Genomic DNA, 12792 nt, shown 5'->3' with positions numbered 1-12792 from the left:
CCAGGTTCTAGTCATGGTAGATACATGTTTTGACCATCGTGATTAGACATAATAATAAGGTAGATCTCTTCGAAAACTCACAATAGCCAAGTATCTATGGTGTAGTGGTTATCACGTCCGCCTAACACGCGCAAGGTGTCAGGTTCGAGCCCTGATAGATTCATGCTTTGACCATCGTGATTAGACATAGTAATAAGGTAGATCTCTTCGAAAACTCACAATAGCCAAGCATCTATGGTGTAGTGGTTATCACGTCCGCCTAACACGCGGAAGGTGTCAGGTTCGAGCCCTGATAGATACATGTTTTGACCATCGTGATTAGACATAATAATAAGCTTGATCTCTTCGAAAACTTTATATTAACACGTATCTATTGTGTAGTAGTTATCACGTCCGCCAAACACGCGGAAGGTCCCAGGTTCGAGCCCTGGTAGATACATGTTTTGACCATCGTGATTAGACATAATAATAAGGTAGATCTCTTCGAAAACTCACAATAGCCAAGTATCTATGGTGTAGTGGTTATCACGTCCGCCTAACACGCGCAAGGTGTCAGGTTCGAGCCCTGATAGATTCATGCTTTGACCATCGTGATTAGACATAGTAATAAGGTAGATCTCTTCGAAAACTCAAAATAGCCAAGTATCTATGGTGTGGTGGTTATCACGTCCGCCTAACTCGCGGAAGGTCCCAGGTTCGAACCCTGGTAGATACATGTTTTGACCATCGTGATTAGACATAATAATAAGGTAGATCTCTTCGAGAACTCATAATAACCAAGTATATATGATGTAGTGGTTATCACGTTCGCCTAACACGCGGAAGGTGTCAGGTTCGAGCCCTGATAGATACATGTTTTGACCAACGTGATTAGACATAGTTATACGCTAGATCTCTTCGAAAACTTTATATTAACACGTATCTATGGTGTAGTGGCTACCACGTCCCTCTAACACGCGGAAGGTCCCAGGTTCGAGCCCTGGTAGGGACATGTTTTGACCATCGTGATTAGACATAATAATAAGGTAGATCTCTTCGAAAACTCACAATAATCAAGTATCTATGGTGTAGTGGTTATCACGTCTGCCTAACACGCGGAAGGTCCCAGGTTCGAGCCCTGGTAGGGACGTGTTTGGACCATCGTGATTAGACATAATAATAGGGTAGATCTCTTCGAAAACTCACAATGACCAAGTATCTATGGTGTAGTGGTTATCACGTCCGACAAACACGCGGAAGGTTTCAGGTGCGAGCCCTGATAGATACAAGTTTTGACCTTCGTGATTAGACATAGTAATAAGCTAGATCTCTTCGAAAACTTTATATTAACACGTATCTATTGTGTAGTAGTTATCACGTCCGCCAAGCACGCGGAAGGTCCCAGGTTCGAGCCCTGGTAGATACATGTTTTGACCATCGTGATTAGACATAATAATAAGGTAGATCTCTTCGAAAACTCACAATAACCAAGTATCTATGGTGTAGTGGTTATCACGTCCGCCTAACACGCGGAAGGTGTCAGGTTCGAGCCCTGATAGATATATGTTTTGACCATCGTGATGAGACATAGCAATAAGCTTGATCTCTTCGAAAACTTTATATTAACACGTATCTATTGTGTAGTAGTTATCACGTCCGCCAAACACGCGGAAGGTCCCAGGTTCGAGCCCTGGTAGATACATGTTTTGACCATCGTGATTAGACATAATAATAAGGTAGATCTCTTCGAAAACTCATAATAACCAAGTATCTATTGTGTAGTGGTTATCACGTCCGCCTAACACGCGGAAAGTGTCAGGTTTGAGCCCTGATAGATACATGTTTTGACCATCGTGATTAGACATAGTAATAAGCTGGATCTCTTCGAAAACTTTATATTAACACGTATCTATGGTGTGGTGGTTATCACGTCCGCCTAACTCGCGGAAGGTCCCAGGTTCGAGCCCTGGTAGATACATGTTTTGACCATCGTGATTAGACATAATAATAAGGTAGATCTCTTCGAAAACTCATAATAACCAAGTATATATGATGTAGTGGTTATCACGTCCGCCTAACACGCGGAAGGTGTCAGGTTCGAGCCCTGATAGATACATGTTTTGACCAACGTGATTAGACATAGTTATAAGCTAGTTCTCTTCGAAAACTTTATATTAACAAGTATCTATAGTGCAGTGGCTACCACGTCCCTCTAACACGCGGCAGGTCCCAGGTTCGAGCCCTGGTAGGGACATGTTTTGACCATCGTGATTAGACATAATAATAAGGTAGATCTCTTCGAAAACTCACAATAATCAAGTATATATGGTGTAGTGGTTATCACGTCCGCCTTACACGCGGAACGTCCCAGGTTCGAGCCCTGGTAGGGACGTGTTTGGACCATCGTGATTAGACATAATAATAGGGTAGATCTCTTCGAAAACTCACAATAGCCAAGTATATATGGTGTAGTGGTTATCACGTCCGCCTAACACGCGAAAAGTGTCAGGTTCGAGCCCTGATAGATACATGTTTGGACCATCGTGATTAGACATAATAATAAGGTAGATCTCTTCGAAAACTCACAATAGCCAAGTATCTATGGTGTAGTGGTTATCACGTCTGCCTAACACGCGGAAGGTCCCAGGTTTGAGCGCTGGAAGGGACATGTTTTGACCATCGTGATTAGACATAATAATAAGGTAGATCTCTTCGAAAACTCACAATAACCAAGTATCTATGGTGTAGTGGTTATCACGTCCGCCTAACACGCGGAAGGTGTCAAGTTCGAGCCCTGATAGATACATGTTTTGACCAACGTGATTAGACATAGTTATAAGCTAGTTCTCTTCGAAAACTTTATATTAACAAGTATCTATAGTGCAGTGGCTACCACGTCCCTCTAACACGCGGCAGGTCCCAGGTTCGAGCCCTGGTAGGGACATGTTTTGACCATCGTGATTAGACATAATAATAAGGTAGATCTCTTCGAAAACTCACAATAATCAAGTATATATGGTGTAGTGGTTATCACGTCCGCCTTACACGCGGAACGTCCCAGGTTCGAGCCCTGGTAGGGACGTGTTTGGACCATCGTGATTAGACATAATAATAGGGTAGATCTCTTCGAAAACTCACAATAGCCAAGTATATATGGTGTAGTGGTTATCACGTCCGCCTAACACGCGAAAAGTGTCAGGTTCGAGCCCTGATAGATACATGTTTGGACCATCGTGATTAGACATAATAATAAGGTAGATCTCTTCGAAAACTCACAATAGCCAAGTATCTATGGTGTAGTGGTTATCACGTCTGCCTAACACGCGGAAGGTCCCAGGTTTGAGCGCTGGAAGGGACATGTTTTGACCATCGTGATTAGACATAATAATAAGGTAGATCTCTTCGAAAACTCACAATAACCAAGTATCTATGGTGTAGTGGTTATCACGTCCGCCTAACACGCGGAAGGTGTCAAGTTCGAGCCCTGATAGATACATGTTTTGACCATCGTGATTAGACATAGTAATAAGCTTGATCTCTTCGAAAACTTTATATTAACACGTATCTATTGTGTAGTAGTTATCACGTCCGCCAAACACGCGGAAGGTCCCAGGTTCGAGCCCTGGTAGATACATGTTTTGACCATCGTGATTAGACATAATAATAAGATAGATCTCTTCGAAAACTTACAATAGCCAAGTATCTATGGTGTAGTGGTTATCACGTCCGCCTAACACGCGCAAGGTGTCAGGTTCGAGCCCTGATAGATTCATGCTTTGACCATCGTGATTAGACATATTAATAAGCTGGATCTCTTCGAAAACTCACAATAACCAAGTATCTATGGTGTAGTGGTTATGACGTCCGCCTAACACGCGGAAGGTGTCAGGTTCGAGCCCTGATAGTAACATGTTTTGACCATCGTGATTAGACATAATAATAAGGTAGATCTCTTCGAAAACTCACAATAACCAAGTCTCTATGGTGTAGTGGTTATCACGTCCGCCTAACACGCGGAAGGTCCCAGGTTCGAGCCCTGGTAGATACATGTTTGGACCATCGTGATTAGACATAGTAATAAGCTGGATCTCTTCGAAAACCTTATATTAACACGTATCTATGGTGTAGTGGTTATCACGTCTGCCTAACACGCGGAAGGCCCCAGGTTTGAGCGCTGGTAGGGATATGTTTTGACCATCGTGATTAGACATAATAATAAGGTAGATCTCTTCGAAAACACCCAATAACCAAGTATATATGGTGTAGTGGTTATCACGTCCGCCTAACACGCGGAAGGTCCCAGGTTCGAGCCCTGGTAGATACATGTTTGGACCATCGTGATTAGACATAGTAATAAGCTGGATCTCTTCGAAAACCTTATATTAACACGTATCTATGGTGTAGTGGTTATCACGTCTGCCTAACACGCGGAAGGTCCCAGGTTTGAGCGCTGGAAGGGACATGATTTGACCATCGTGATTAGACATAATAATAAGGTAGATCTCTTCGAAAACTCCCAATAGCCAAGTATATATGGTGTAGTGGTTATCACGTCCGCCTAACACGCGGAAAGTGTCAGGTTCGAGCCCTGATAGATACATGTTTGGACCATCGTGATTAGACATAATAATAAGGTAGATCTCTTCGAAAACTCACAATAGCCAAGTATCTATGGTGTAGTGGTTATCACGTCTGCCTAACACGCGGAAGGTCCCAGGTTTGAGCGCTGGAAGGGACATGTTTTGACCATCGTGATTAGACATAATAATAGGGTAGATCTCTTCGAAAACTCACAATGACCAAGTATCTATGGTGTAGTGGTTATCACGTCCGCCCAACACGCGGAAGGTGTCAGGTTCGAGCCCTGATAGATACATGTTTTAACCATCGTGATTAGACATAATAATAAGGTAGATCTCTTCGAAAACTCACAATAGCCAAGTATCTATGGTGTAGTGGTTATCACGTCCGCCCAAAACGCGTAAGGTCCCAGGTTCGAGCCCTGATAGGTGCATGTTTTGACCATTGTGATTAGACATGGTTATAAGCTGGATCTCTTAGAAAACTTTATATTAACACGTATCTATGGTGTAGTGGTTATCACGTCTGCCTAACACGCTGAAGGTCCCAGGTTTGAGCGCTGGTAGGGATATGTTTTGACCATCGTGATTAGACATAATAATAAGGTAGATCTCTTCGAAAACTCCCAATAGCCAAGTATATATGGTGTAGTGGTTATCACGTCCCAGGTTCGAGCCCTGATAGATACATGTTTGGACCATCGTGATTAGACATAGTAATAAGCTGGATCTCTTCGAAAACCTTATATTAACACGCATCTATGGAGTAGTGGTTATCACGTCTGCCTAACGCGCGGAAGGTCCCAGGTTTGAGCGCTATTAGGGACATGTTTTGACCATCGTGATTAGACATAATTATAAGGTAGATCTCTTCGAAAACTCCCAATAGCCAAGTATATATGGTGTAGTGGTTATCACGTCCCAGGTTCGAGCCCTGATAGATACATGTTTGGACCATCGTGATTAGACATAGTAATAAGCTGGATCTCTTCGAAAACCTTATATTAACACGTATCTATGGTGTAGTGGTTATCACGTCTGCCTAACACGCGGAAGGTCCCAGGTTTGAGCGCTGGAAGGGACATGATTTGACCATCGTGATTAGACATAATAATAAGGTAGATCTCTTCGAAAACTCACAATAGCCAAGTATCTATGGTGTAGTGGTTATCACGTCCGCCTAACACGCGGAAGGTGTCAGGTTCGAGCCCTGATAGATACTTGTTTTAACCATCGTGATTAGACATAATAATAAGGTAGATCTCTTCGAAAACTCACAATAGCCATGTATCTATGGTGTAGTGGTTATCACGTCTGCCTAACACGCGGAAGGTTTCAGGTGCGAGCCCTGATTGATACATGTTTTGACCATCGTGATTAGACATAGTAATAAGCTAGATCTCTTCGAAAACTTTATATTAACACGTATCTATTGTGTAGTAGTTATCACGTCCGCCAAGCACGCGGAAGGTCCCAGGTTCGAGCCCTGGAAGATACATGTTTTGACCATCGTGATTAGACATAATAATAAGGTAGATCTCTTCGAAAACTCACAATAACCAAGTATCTATGGTGTAGTGGTTATCACGTCCGCCTAACACGCGGAAGGTGTCAAGTTCGAGCCCTGATAGATACATGTTTTGACCATCGTGATTAGACATAGTAATAAGCTTGATCTCTTCGAAAACTTTATATTAACACGTATCTATTGTGTAGTAGTTATCACGTCCGCCAAACACGCGGAAGGTCCCAGGTTCGAGCCCTGGTAGATACATGTTTTGACCATCGTGATTAGACATAATAATAAGATAGATCTCTTCGAAAACTTACAATAGCCAAGTATCTATGGTGTAGTGGTTATCACGTCCGCCTAACACGCGCAAGGTGTCAGGTTCGAGCCCTGATCTCCTCGAAAACTCACAATAACCAAGTATCTATGGTGTAGTGGTTATGACGTCCGCCTAACACGCGGAAGGTGTCAGGTTCGAGCCCTGATAGTAACATGTTTTGACCATCGTGATTAGACATAATAATAAGGTAGATCTCTTCGAAAACTCACAATAACCAAGTCTCTATGGTGTAGTGGTTATCACGTCCGCCTAACACGCGGAAGGTCCCAGGTTCGAGCCCTGGTAGATACATGTTTGGACCATCGTGATTAGACATAGTAATAAGCTGGATCTCCTCGAAAACCTTATATTAACACGTATCTATGGTGTAGTGGTTATCACGTCTGCCTAACACGCGGAAGGCCCCAGGTTTGAGCGCTGGTAGGGATATGTTTTGACCATCGTGATTAGACATAATAATAAGGTAGATCTCTTCGAAAACAACCAATAACCAAGTATATATGGTGTAGTGGTTATCACGTCCGCCTAACACGCGGAAGGTCCCAGGTTCGAGCCCTGGTAGATACATGTTTGGACCATCGTGATTAGACATAGTAATAAGCTGGATCTCTTCGAAAACCTTATATTAACACGTATCTATGGTGTAGTGGTTATCACGTCTGCCTAACACGCGGAAGGTCCCAGGTTTGAGCGCTGGAAGGGACATGATTTGACCATCGTGATTAGACATAATAATAAGGTAGATCTCTTCGAAAACTCCCAATAGCCAAGTATATATGGTGTAGTGGTTATCACGTCCGCCTAACACGCGAAAGGTGTCAGGTTCGAGCCCTGATAGATACATGTTTGGACCATCGTGATTAGACATAATAATAAGGTAGATCTCTTCGAAAACTCACAATAGCCAAGTATCTATGGTGTAGTGGTTATCACGTCTGCCTAACACGCGGAAGGTCCCAGGTTTGAGCGCTGGAAGGGACATGTTTTGACCATCGTGATTAGACATAATAATAGGGTAGATCTCTTCGAAAACTCACAATGACCAAGTATCTATGGTGTAGTGGTTATCACGTCCGCCCAACACGCGGAAGGTGTCAGGTTCGAGCCCTGATAGATACATGTTTTAACCATCGTGATTAGACTTAATAATAAGGTAGATCTCTTCGAAAACTCACAATAGCCAAGTATCTATGGTGTAGTGGTTATCACGTCCGCCCAAAACGCGTAAGGTCCCAGGTTCGAGCCCTGATAGGTGCATGTTTTAACCATTGTGATTAGACATGGTTATAAGCTGGATCTCTTAGAAAACTTTATATTAACACGTATCTATGGTGTAGTGGTTATCACGTCTGCCTAACACGCTGAAGGTCCCAGGTTTGAGCGCTGGTAGGGATATGTTTTGACCATCGTGATTAGACATAATAATAAGGTAGATCTCTTCGAAAACTCCCAATAGCCAAGTATATATGGTGTAGTGGTTATCACGTCCCAGGTTCGAGCCCTGATAGATACATGTTTGGACCATCGTGATTAGACATAGTAATAAGCTGGATCTCTTCGAAAACCTTATATTAACACGCATCTATGGAGTAGTGGTTATCACGTCTGCCTAACGCGCGGAAGGTCCCAGGTTTGAGCGCTGTAGGGACATGTTTTGACCATCGTGATTAGACATAATTATAAGGTAGATCTCTTCGAAAACTTACAATAGCCAAGTATCAATGGTGTAGTGGTTATCACGTCCGCCTAACACGCGAAAGGTGTCAGGTTCGAGCCCTGATAGATACATGTTTGGACCATCGTGATTAGACATATTTATAAGCTGGATCTCTTAGAAAACTTTATATTAACACGTATCTATGGTGTAGTGACTATCACGTCTGCCTAACACGCTGACGGTCCCAGGTTTGAGCGCTGGTAGGGATATGTTTTGACCATCGTGATTAGACATAATAATAAGGTAGATCTCTTCGAAAACACCCAATAGCCAAGTATATATGGTCTAGTGGTTATCACGTCCGCCTAACACGCGGAAGGTCCCAGGTTCGAGCCCTGGTAGATACATGTTTGGACCATCGTGATTAGACATAGTAATAAGCTGGATCTCTTCGAAAACCTTATATTAACACGTATCTATGGTGTAGTGGTTATCACGTCCGCCTAACACGTGGAAGGTCCCAGGTTCGAGCCCTGATAGGTACATGTTTTAACCATCGTGATTAGACATAATAATAGGGTAGATCTCTTCGAAAACTCACAATTACCAAGTATCTATGGTGTAGTGGTTATCACGTCCGCCCAACACGCGGAAAGTGTCAGGTTCGAGCCCTGATAGATACATGTTGTGACCATCGTGATTAGACACAGTAATAAGCTAGATTTCTTCGAAAACTTAAATAAACACGTATCTATGGTGTAGTGGTTAGCACGTCCGCCTAATACGCGGAAGGTCCCAGGTTCGAACCCTGATAGATACATGTTTTGACCATCGTGATTAGACATAGTTATAAGCTGGATCTCTTAGAAAACTTTATATTAACACGTATCTATGGTGTAGTGGTTATCACGTCTGCCTAACACACTGAAGGTCCCAGATTTGAGAGCTGGTAGGGATATGTTTTGACCATCGTGATTAGACATAATAATAAGGTAGATCTCTTCGAAAACTCCCAATAGCCAAGTATATATGGTGTAGTGGTTATCACGTCCGCCTAACACGCGAAAGGTGTCAGGTTCGAGCCCTGATAGATACATGTTTGGACCATCGTGATTAGACATAGTAATAAGCTGGATCTCTTCGAAAACCTTATATTAACACGTATCTATGGAGTAGTGGTTATCACGTCTGTTTAACACGCGGAAGGTCCCAGGTTTGAGCGCTGGTAGGGACATGTTTTGACCATCGTGATTAGACATAATAATAAGGTAGATCTCTTCGAAAACTCCCAATAGCCAAGTATATATGGTGTAGTGGTTATCACGTCCGCCTAACACGCGAAAGGTGTCAGGTTCGAGCCCTGATAGATACATGTTTGGACCATCGTGATTAGACATAGTTATAAGCTGGATCTCTTAGAAAACTTTATATTAACACGTGTCTATGGTGTAGTGGTTATCACGTCTGCCTAACACGCTGAAGGTCCCAGGTTTGAGCGCTGATAGGGATATGTTTTGACCATCGTGATTAGACATAATAATAAGGTAGATCTCTTCGAAAATTCCCAAAAGCCAAGTATATATGGTGTAGTGGTTATCACGTCCGCCTAACACGCGGAAGGTCCCAGGTTCGAGCCCTGGTAGATACATGTTTTAACCATCGTGATTAGACATAATAATAAGGTAGATCTCTTCGAAAACTCACAATAGCCAAGTATCTATGGTGTAGTGGTTATCACGTCTGCCTAACACGCGGAAGGTCCCAGGTTTGAGCGCTGGAAGGGACATGTTTTGACCATCGTGATTAGACATAATAATAAGGTAGATCTCTTCGAAAACTCACAATAACCAAGTATCTATGGTGTAGTGGTTATCACGTCCGCCCAACACGCGGAAGGTGTCAGGTTCGAGCCCTGATAGATACATGTTTTAACCATCGTGATTAGAGATAATAATAAGGTAGATCTCTTCGAAAACTCACAATAGCCAAGTAGGTATGGTGTAGTGGATATCACGTCCGCCCAAAACGCGGAAGGTCCCAGGTTCGAGCCCTGATAGGTGCATGTTTTGACCATTGTGATTAGATATGGTTATAAGCTGGATCTCTTAGAAAACTTTATATTAACACGTATCTATGGTGTAGTGGTTATCACGTCTGCCTAACACGCTGAAGGTCCCAGGTTTGAGCGCTGGAAGGGACATGATTTGACCATCGTGATTAGACATAATAATAAGGTAGATCTCTTCGAAAACTCACAGTAGCCAAGTATCTATGGTGTAGTGGTTATCACGTCCGCCTAACACGCGGAAGGTGTCAGGTTCGAGCCCTGATAGATACTTGTTTTAACCATCGTGATTAGACATAATAATAAGGTAGATCTCTTCGAAAACTCACAATAGCCAAGTATCTATGGTGTAGTGGTTATCACGTCTGCCTAACACGCGGAAGGTCCCAGGTTTGAGCGCTGGAAGGGACATGTTTTGACCATCGTGATTAGACATAATAATAGGGTAGATCTCTTCGAAAACTCACAATAACCAAGTATCTATGGTGTAGTGGTTATCACGTCCGCCCAACACGCGGAAGGTGTCAGGTTCGAGCCCTGATAGATACATGTTTTAACCATCGTGATTAGACATAATAATAAGGTAGATCTCTTCGAAAACTCACAATAGCCAAGTATCTATGGTGTAGTGGTTATCACGTCCGCCCAAAACGCGGAAGGTCCCAGGTTCGAGCCCTGATAGGTGCATGTTTTGACCATTGTGATTAGACATGGTTATAAGCTGGATCTCTTAGAAAACTTTATATTAACACGTATCTATGGTGTAGTGGTTATCACGTCTGCCTAACACGCTGAAGGTCCCAGGTTTGAGCGCTGGTAGGGATATGTTTTGACCATCGTGATTAGACATAATAATAAGGTAGATCTCTTCGAAAACTCCCAATAGCCAAGTATATATGGTGTAGTGGTTATCACGTCCCAGGTTCGAGCCCTGATAGATACATGTTTGGACCATCGTGATTAGACATAGTAATAAGCTGGATCTCTTCGAAAACCTTATATTAACACGTATCTATGGAGTAGGTGTTATCACGTCTGCCTAACGCGCGGAAGGTCCCAGGTTTGAGCGCTGGTAGGGACATGTTTTGACCATCGTGATTAGACATAATTATAAGGTAGATCTCTTCGAAAACTTACAATAGCCAAGTATCAATGGTGTAGTGGTTATCACGTCCGCCTAACACGCGAAAGGTGTCAGGTTCGAGCCCTGATAGATACATGTTTGGACCATCGTGATTAGACATAGTTATAAGCTGGATCTCTTAGAAAACTTTATATTAACACGTATCTATGGTGTAGTGACTATCACGTCTGCCTAACACGCTGAAGGTCCCAGGTTTGAGCGCTGGTAGGGATATGTTTTGACCATCGTGATTAGACATAATAATAAGGTAGATCTCTTCGAAAACACCCAATAGCCAAGTATATATGGTGTAGTGGTTATCACGTCCGCCTAACACGCGGAAGGTCCCAGGTTCGAGTCCTGGTAGATACATGTTTGGACCATCGTGATTAGACATAGTAATAAGCTGGATCTCTTCGAAAACCTTATATTAACACGTATCTATGGTCTAGTGGTTATCACGTCCGCCTAACACGTGGATGGTCCCAGGTTCGAGCCCTGATAGATACATGTTTTAACCATCGTGATTAGACATAATAATAGGGTAGATCTCTTCGAAAACTCACAATAACCAAGTATCTATGGTGTAGTGGTTATCACGTCCGCCCAACACGCGGAAAGTGTCAGGTTCGAGCCATGATAGATACATGTTATGACCATCGTGATTAGACATAGTAATAAGCTAGATTTCTTCGAAAACTTAAATAAACACGTATCTATGGTGTAGTGGTTAGCACGTCCGCCTAATACGCGGAAGGTCCCAGGTTCGAGCCCTGATAGATACATGTTTTGACCATCGTGATTAGACATAGTAATAAGCTGGATCTCTTCGAAAACCTTATATTAACACGTATCTATGGAGTAGTGGTTATCACGTCTGTTTAACACGCGGAAGGTCCCAGGTTTGAGCGCTGGTAGGGACATGTTTTGACCATCGTGATTAGACATAATAATAAGGTAGATCTCTTCGAAAACTCCCAATAGCCAAGTATATATGGTGTAGTGGTTATCACGTCCGCCTAACACGCGAAAGGTGTCAGGTTCGAGCCCTGATAGATACATGTTTGGACCATCGTGATTAGACATAGTTATAAGCTGGATCTCTTAGAAAACTTTATATTAACACGGGTCTATGGTGTAGTGGTTATCACGTCTGCCTAACACGCTGAAGGTCCCAGGTTTGAGCGCTGATAGGGATATGTTTTGACCATCGTGATTAGACATAATAATAAGGTAGATCTCTTCGAAAACTCCCAAAAGCCAAGTATATATGGTGTAGTGGTTATCACGTCCGCCTAACACGCAGAAGGTCCCAGGTTCGAGCCCTGGTAGATACATGTTTTAACCATCGTGATTAGACATAATAATAAGGTAGATCTCTTCGAAAACTCACAATAGCCAAGTATCTATGGTGTAGTGGTTATCACGTCTGCCTAACACGCGGAAGGTCCCAGGTTTGAGCGCTGGAAGGGACATGTTTTGACCATCGTGATTAGACATAATAATAGGGTAGATCTCTTCGAAAACTCACAATAACC

The 12792-nt window shown here is 42.9% G+C and overlaps 12 non-coding genes across 12 annotated transcripts; all 12 read left to right on the top strand.

The window, feature by feature from the left end:
- The first annotated feature begins 1332 nt into the window (after positions 1-1332).
- TRNAA-AGC (transfer RNA alanine (anticodon AGC)) lies at positions 1333-1405 on the top strand. Its single transcript has one exon. It is a non-coding gene; the product is annotated as a tRNA-Ala (tRNA).
- A 2549-nt stretch (positions 1406-3954) lies between these two features.
- Positions 3955-4027, top strand: TRNAV-AAC (transfer RNA valine (anticodon AAC)). Its single transcript has one exon. It is a non-coding gene; the product is annotated as a tRNA-Val (tRNA).
- Positions 4028-4230: 203 nt separating this feature from the next.
- TRNAV-AAC (transfer RNA valine (anticodon AAC)) lies at positions 4231-4303 on the top strand. The gene has a single exon. It is a non-coding gene; the product is annotated as a tRNA-Val (tRNA).
- Positions 4304-4920: 617 nt separating this feature from the next.
- On the top strand, positions 4921-4993 carry TRNAF-AAA (transfer RNA phenylalanine (anticodon AAA)). Its single transcript has one exon. It is a non-coding gene; the product is annotated as a tRNA-Phe (tRNA).
- A 1634-nt stretch (positions 4994-6627) lies between these two features.
- On the top strand, positions 6628-6700 carry TRNAV-AAC (transfer RNA valine (anticodon AAC)). Its single transcript has one exon. It is a non-coding gene; the product is annotated as a tRNA-Val (tRNA).
- A 203-nt stretch (positions 6701-6903) lies between these two features.
- On the top strand, positions 6904-6976 carry TRNAV-AAC (transfer RNA valine (anticodon AAC)). The gene has a single exon. It is a non-coding gene; the product is annotated as a tRNA-Val (tRNA).
- A 617-nt stretch (positions 6977-7593) lies between these two features.
- TRNAF-AAA (transfer RNA phenylalanine (anticodon AAA)) lies at positions 7594-7666 on the top strand. Its single transcript has one exon. It is a non-coding gene; the product is annotated as a tRNA-Phe (tRNA).
- Positions 7667-8813: 1147 nt separating this feature from the next.
- On the top strand, positions 8814-8886 carry TRNAI-AAU (transfer RNA isoleucine (anticodon AAU)). The gene has a single exon. It is a non-coding gene; the product is annotated as a tRNA-Ile (tRNA).
- Positions 8887-9641: 755 nt separating this feature from the next.
- Positions 9642-9714, top strand: TRNAV-AAC (transfer RNA valine (anticodon AAC)). Its single transcript has one exon. It is a non-coding gene; the product is annotated as a tRNA-Val (tRNA).
- A 1031-nt stretch (positions 9715-10745) lies between these two features.
- On the top strand, positions 10746-10818 carry TRNAF-AAA (transfer RNA phenylalanine (anticodon AAA)). The gene has a single exon. It is a non-coding gene; the product is annotated as a tRNA-Phe (tRNA).
- Positions 10819-11553: 735 nt separating this feature from the next.
- Positions 11554-11626, top strand: TRNAV-AAC (transfer RNA valine (anticodon AAC)). Its single transcript has one exon. It is a non-coding gene; the product is annotated as a tRNA-Val (tRNA).
- Positions 11627-11966: 340 nt separating this feature from the next.
- On the top strand, positions 11967-12039 carry TRNAI-AAU (transfer RNA isoleucine (anticodon AAU)). The gene has a single exon. It is a non-coding gene; the product is annotated as a tRNA-Ile (tRNA).
- Positions 12040-12792: the final 753 nt, after the last annotated feature.

The sequence above is a fragment of the Phalangium opilio genome, unplaced genomic scaffold, assembly GCF_054372755.1.
Source record: "Phalangium opilio isolate 3A_F unplaced genomic scaffold, DU_Popi_V2 ptg000046l_1, whole genome shotgun sequence".
NCBI classification, from domain to species: Eukaryota; Metazoa; Arthropoda; class Arachnida; order Opiliones; family Phalangiidae; genus Phalangium; species Phalangium opilio.
This window is presented reverse-complemented; position numbering and strand designations above follow the sequence as displayed.